Genomic DNA, 6,675 nt, shown 5'->3' on the forward strand with positions numbered 1-6,675 from the left:
TCTTCACTTTCTTTAATTGCAGTCACTAGCCATATGTGGCTATTGAAATTTAAACTTTAATTAATTAAACCTAAATAAAATTTAAAGTTCAGTTCTAAAGTCTCACTGGCCACATTTCAAGAGCTCGAAAGCTAGCAACATGTGGCCAGTGGCTACCAGTTTAGACAGTGCCGAGAAGAACCGTTCCATCATTGCAGAAAGTTCTATCAGACTGCACTGCTGTAAATCCTTTCTTAAAAAGAGTAATCTGCTTATTGGGCTCTGTGACTTCACCCCATCAGCACAATTGGCCAACAAGGCACCAGCAAGACAGGCAACTAAAAAGAACAAGAAAACTTTTTTCTTTTAAGGTTTTGATATTTGTTTCCTAAAAAAGCATCAATCATCATGGGGAAAAAAACAACTTTGTTGGATTATTGATTATTTGTGGATTATTGATGGATTTGTGGATTATTGATGTCTCTACATTAAATTATAAACCAGGAGGTACAACATGGAGACAGTTAAAGCTTCCTCAGTTCCATGGTCCCTTTTTGTTTGTTTGTTTGTTTTTTGCAGTACACGGGCCTCTCACTGTTGTGGCCTCTCCCGTTGCGGAGCACAGGCTCCAGACGCGCAGGCTCAGCGGCCATGGCTCACGGGCCCAGCCGCTCCAGGGCATGTGGGATCTTCCCGGACTGGGGCACGAACCCGTGTCCCGTGCATCGGCAGGCGGACTCTCAACCTCTGTGCCACCAGGGAAGCCCCATGGTCCCTTTTCAGGATGGGTTTGAAGGTCCCTAACAATGTGTTCACGTGGGCATTTGGTTTTGTAAAATTTTCATAGGTAAGACAGTTTTGGTGCAGTCAGTTAAGACCACTATCTTATTTTGCCCAAATTCTCCTTTGCCTCATGTTAGATGATGTTGAATGAACCTGAGCGAAGGAAAGCTGACAAGAGATACATTTAGTTTGGGTCTCGCAGAATAGATTTATGTGGTCTGTAGTCGTTCCCGCCTATAATTCAGTTTTCGCCAGCCGTCCTGGTGTTGGCGTGCCCTACCACCCTCTGTGATGGCTTATCTGTTGTAGGGCATAGAGTGGGCGACACAGAAGAGCGTGGCAAGGGGTCACATCACAGGAGAAATGTGCCCTGCAGTGCCCAGTGCCTGGACTGTGTGGGGAGTGTAGGAGAAACAAGGTGTGAAACTAAGGAGCCAGAAGCCGTTATGAAGAAAATTCTTCTGCTTACCAGACAGGTAAAACTGTAAGCAGAGGATTTAGTTCTTGTTAACTCTAGTCAAGGGAGTTCCCTGGCGGTCCAGTGGTGAGGACTCCATGCTTTCACTGCCAGGGTCCTGGGTTCAGTCTCTGGTTGGGGAACTGAGATCCTGCATGCCGCACTACCAAAAAAAAAAAAAAAGTCTAGTCAAAATGGAAGCAGTTTCAGGAGTGTTCTCACTAAAGTTGTGCACGTAATTATAAACACACCAACTTTTTTTTCTCTCTCTTTTTTTTTTTTTTTTTTTAATTTATGTATGTATGTCTGTATTTATTATTGGTTGCGTTGGGTCTTCGTTGCTGTGCGCAGGCATTCTGTAGTTGCGCCGAGCGGGGGCTACTCTTCATTGCGGTGCACGTGCTTCTCACTGCGGTGGCTTCTCTTGTTGCGGGGCGTGGGCTCTAGGCGTGCAGCCTTCAGTAGTTGTGGCTCGTGGGCTCTAGAGCGCAGGCTCAGTAGTTGTGGTGCACAGGCTCAGTTGCTCCGCGGCATGTGGGATCTTCCTGGACCAGAGCTCGAACCCGTGTCTCCTGCATTGGCAGGCGGATTCTTAACCACTGCGCCACCAGGGAAGCCCTTTTTTTCTCTTTTGATGGAAAGCAAAATAGAATTTATCAGGATTTCTGTCAGGCACGAATACATAACAGTAAAAAAAAACCAGGAGCAGGCATGTATGTGGACTCTTAGCTTTTATGCATCAGATCATATCTTAGCATATCTGACACATCTTGTCCTGCTAAAGTTTGGTGGTTTCAGAAGAAACAGCGTGCTAAATTGCCACCAACGCAGTGAAATAGCCTGAAGAAAACACACATACACACCACAGAGCAGAAGATTGCAAAACAAAGGAAGCACTCAAGAGAGAAAGCATAACATAAAACATGATGCCAGAATGAGAACTAAACCTATCCATCACATTACATCAATACATGCAAATGGGGTAAACCTAGTTTGGAAAGAAAACCTGTGATGTGCCTTTGTAACAAACATCTCTTAATGCCATATCTGAGTCTCTTGGCCTCCAGTGCCTTGGACCTATCCTGTCCTAGCCTCTCTGTAGTGACCCACCTCCTCTTGGGCTCCAACTGACTTCCCGCAGAAACAATCCCCCACACCTCATCTCAAGGGCACACTGCACCACTTGCCCCCAAAGATAATTGTTCCCAAGGGTGGTCCTCAAAAGAAGACTTTCAGGATAGGATTGTGAAATTGGATTACCTATATTGTTCTGACAGCAGTAGGGACACTATTGCTAGTGGTAAGCGGGTGGTGATAACTCTTGGCATGAAGTGGCATCAGAATGACTAAGGTTTTCATCTGTGGTCAATTGGGGGGAGGTGCAGGCAGAAGGTGAAACTGAGCTGGAAAATGGAATGTAGCATTTGATTGTATGGGGGCAATGATAATTATAAGAAATGTAGAGTAGGCTAGCTTTTAGTAACAGCATAAGAAACCTTGCAGAAAAGAAAATGATAGGCTTAGAGTAGCTAACAGCCAACTTAAGATACATGAAAGCCACAGGGAGTTTTATGGCAGTTTTTAAGGAGACTCTCATCTTCTGCAGCTTCAGGGCAAACTGCTAAAAGTCAGGCTCAGCAGCTGATTGTAAGGGTGACAGAGCTGCCAAAGGAGGCTGAATGTGCAGGTTTGATAGCCTCCTGTCAAACTCAGGGCCCTGCTCCAAATAGCATGGGACCCTGGGATGGGGACACTGGGCGGATGAGCATGAAAACCTTGATCCCCTAAACATAAATTCCCCTAAACTCTCCTGGCCAGCAGAAGCAGCCCCACCCCTAATGTGGAGACAGTGCAAAGTCCTCACTGGAAGCAGATGCCTTGCAAAATGTCATTTGCTTTTCTTAAGATCTGCGTCCTTTGCCACTCATTGCCTCCAGGCCCATAATCGGAATCAGGGCTCACCACAACCCGAGCAGGAGGGTACAGTCCCTCCTCCCAGAGGCTCAGCTTACACGCCCAAGGAATTGCAGGGCCTGGTCAACACGTGCCACCTGGAGCAAAGGGAAGCCACGTGGCAGTGCATCTGAGGTGATTGACCGGGGACGGGGGGAGTGGAACATAAGGCTCAGTTGGAGAGAATGTATTGACATGGGGCATTCACCTGCGACGTGGCCTTCAATATTCTAGCAAGGATGCCTGGAGCTGGTCTCAACTGTGTGTGGAGATGGCTACGAAACTTGTACATGACAGTGAGGTAGAGATGCCAGAACCTCCTTGACACAATGTTGAGAAAGTGATCACAAGGCTCAGGGAGAGTGGAATGTAAGAGGGATTTACTCTGTAAGACCTGAGAACCCACCATTTGACTAGGGGCAGGAAGTCCCAGAGGCACTGAGGAAGGAGAGGGCCACCGGTATCTTTGAGATGCCCCGTGGGGTTGATGGGAGTAGATAAATAGGCACTACCCTGGAACTAGACTCTCAAATAAAAGTCTTTTCAGAGATGTGTGGCTGGCCACCACCTTGAAGGGAATCCTGAGACTAAGGAATCTTTTTCTCACAAAAATGGAGGTCCCACATTGTAGTACAGCAGTCAGGTTGGGTGGGGGCAGCTGAAGCAGATCTCAGTGATGGTGCTTGCGCTGGACCTTTCGCCCCACTTGTCTCTGGGGCCTTTGGCCGCTTGTTCCATTCTAGCTGTTGCTGTGATGACAAACCGTGTGTGCTTCAACTCACTTCATGTGGGTACAACCTAACAGTGTCTCAGGTGTCCCTGTGTCACTTGTCTCCCCTTCTTGCCCTGGGGCATCCTTATTGAGGCTGAAGCACGAGACACCAGGGCCCTCTGGGCACCAGGGCTTGTACAACCCTAAGTGCAGAGGAGTGAACACCTGTGGAGAGAACCTTTGACCAATGGGGGACAGAAGCTGGCAGATAAATTCTTCCTCCTTTCTCTCCCTGTTCAGACTGTGATGAAATATAGTTAAAAGGGCTTCTTGGGGCTTCCCTGGTGGGCAGTGGTTGAGAGTCCGCCTGCCGATGCAGGGGATGCGGGTTCGAGCCCCGGTCCGGGAAGATCCCACATGCCGTGGAGTGGCTGGGCCCGGGAACCATGGCCACTGAGCCTGCATGTCCGGAGCCTGTGCTCTGCAACAGGAGAGGCCACAGTGGTGAGAGGCCCTTGTACTGCAAAAAAAAAAGGGCTTCTTGGAGGACTTCCCTGGTGGTCCAGTGGTTAAGACTCTGCCCTTCCAATGGAGGGGGCAGAGGTTCGATCCCTGGTTGGGGAACTAAGACCCCACATGCCGCTTGGCCCAAAAAAAAAAAAAGGAAAGAAAGAAAGGGCTTCTTGGAAGATGGGCCCATAAGACCAGACAAGCACTCCCTCTTAATTCCAAGTGGTGACCAGTTGAGTAATGCACCCTTAGATTTGCTCTCCCTCATTCCCTGATCCTCGGCTCTTTCCTCTGGCGTCCCTGGGATTGCACTCCCTCATTAAGTAATTAAGTAATGGCAAGAAAGATTTTTGTTTCTGGCTCTGCCTTTTGAGGAACCCAAGCTAATACAATCACATACAAAAATTCTCTGAAACAAAGTGAGCCAGAAAGATAAATGCAAAAGGACTTGGCAAAGACCGAGTAGAAATATGCAAACCAAAATGGAAGAGGCACACTTTTAATATTAATAATGGACAAGGTTGAACGTAACAGAAAAGGCATTAAATCACATGTATTTTAATTTTTTTTTTTTTTTTTTTTTTAGTTGGGTCTTCATTGCCGCGCATGGGCTTTCTCTAGTTGCTGCGAGCCAGGGCTCCTCTTCTTTGCGGTGCGCAGGCTTCTCTTGTTGTGGAGCACAGGCTCTAGGCGCACGGGCTTCAGTAGTTGCAGCACGTGGGCTCAATAGCTGTGATGCACGGGCTCAGTAGTTGGTGGCTCGCGGGCCCTAGAGCACAGCAGGCTCAGTAATCGTGGCACACAGGCTTAGTTGCTCCTCGGCATGTGGGATCTTCCCAGACCAGGGATCGAACCCGTGTCCCCTGCATTGGCAGGTGGATTCTTAACCACTGCGATACCCGGGAAGTCCCTAAATCAGATTTTTAAAAAGGGAACTTCATAGTGCTAAATATTACAATCCACAAAGAAACTAAATGAAGGTAATGTTAATATGTCAAATAAAGTAGGATTAAAATTCAAAAATTAAAAGCTATAGGAGGAAAGGCAAATTAAAAGCACAATGAGGTCCCACTTCACACCCTTTAGGATGGTTATTATATAAAAACAAAAAGAGAATTAACCAATTTTGGCAAGAATGTAGAGGAATTGGGGCCTTTGTGCATTGCTGGTGGGAATGCAAAATGGCGCAGCCGCTGTGGAAAACAGTATGGAAGTTCCTCCAAAAACTAAAAATAGTACTACTGTATGATCCAGCAATTCTACTTCTGAGTATTTATCCAAAAGAATTGAAACAGAATCTTGAAGATATATTTACACACCCATGTTCATAGCAGCATTATTCATAAGAGCAAAAAGGTAGAAACAACCAAACGTTCATCAGTGGATTAATGAATAAACAAATTGTGGTATTTACATACAATAGAGTATTTATTCAGCCTTACAAAGGAAGGAAATGCTGACACATGCTACAACATGGATAAACCTCGAAGACACTATGCCAGGTGAAATAAGCCAAACACAGAAGGACAAATATTACATGATTCCACTTATATGAGGTGCCTAGAGTACAGGCATACCTCATTTTGCACTTCACTTTATTGTGTTTTTTTACAAATTGAAGGTTTGTGACAACCCTGCATCAAGCAAGTCTATTGGCACCATTTTTCCAACAGCATTTGCTCACTTCCTGTCTCTGTCACATTTTGGTAATTCTCACAATATTTCAAACTTTTCCATTATTATTTTATTTGTTATGGTGATCTGTGATCTTTGATATTATTATTGTAATTGTTTTGGGGTGCCATGAACCATGCCCATGTAAGACAGAGAACGTAATAAATGTTATGTTGGTGGGAACAGCTCATCCGACTGGCCATTCCCCATCTCTCTCTCTCTCCTCAGGCCTCCATATTCCCTGACACACAACAATATTGAAATTAAGTCAGTTAATAACGCTACAATGGCCCCTAAGTGTTCAAGTGAAAGGAAGAGTCCCACATCTCTCACTTTGAATCAAAAGCTAGAAATTAAGCTTAGTGAGGAAGGCATGTCGAAGCTGAGACAGGATGAAAGCTAGGACTCTTGCACCAAATAGTTAGCCAAATTGTGAATTCAAAGGAAAAGTTCTTGAAGGAAATTAAAAGGGCTACTCTAGTGAACAAATGAATAATAAGAAAGGGAAACAGCCTTATTGCTGATATGGAGAAAATTTGAGTGGTCTGGATAGAAGATCAAACCAATCACAACATTCCCTTAGGCCAAAGTCTAATCCAGAGCAAGG

The sequence above is a fragment of the Phocoena phocoena genome, chromosome 2 (assembly GCF_963924675.1).
Source record: "Phocoena phocoena chromosome 2, mPhoPho1.1, whole genome shotgun sequence".
Classification (NCBI taxonomy): Eukaryota; Metazoa; Chordata; class Mammalia; order Artiodactyla; family Phocoenidae; genus Phocoena; species Phocoena phocoena.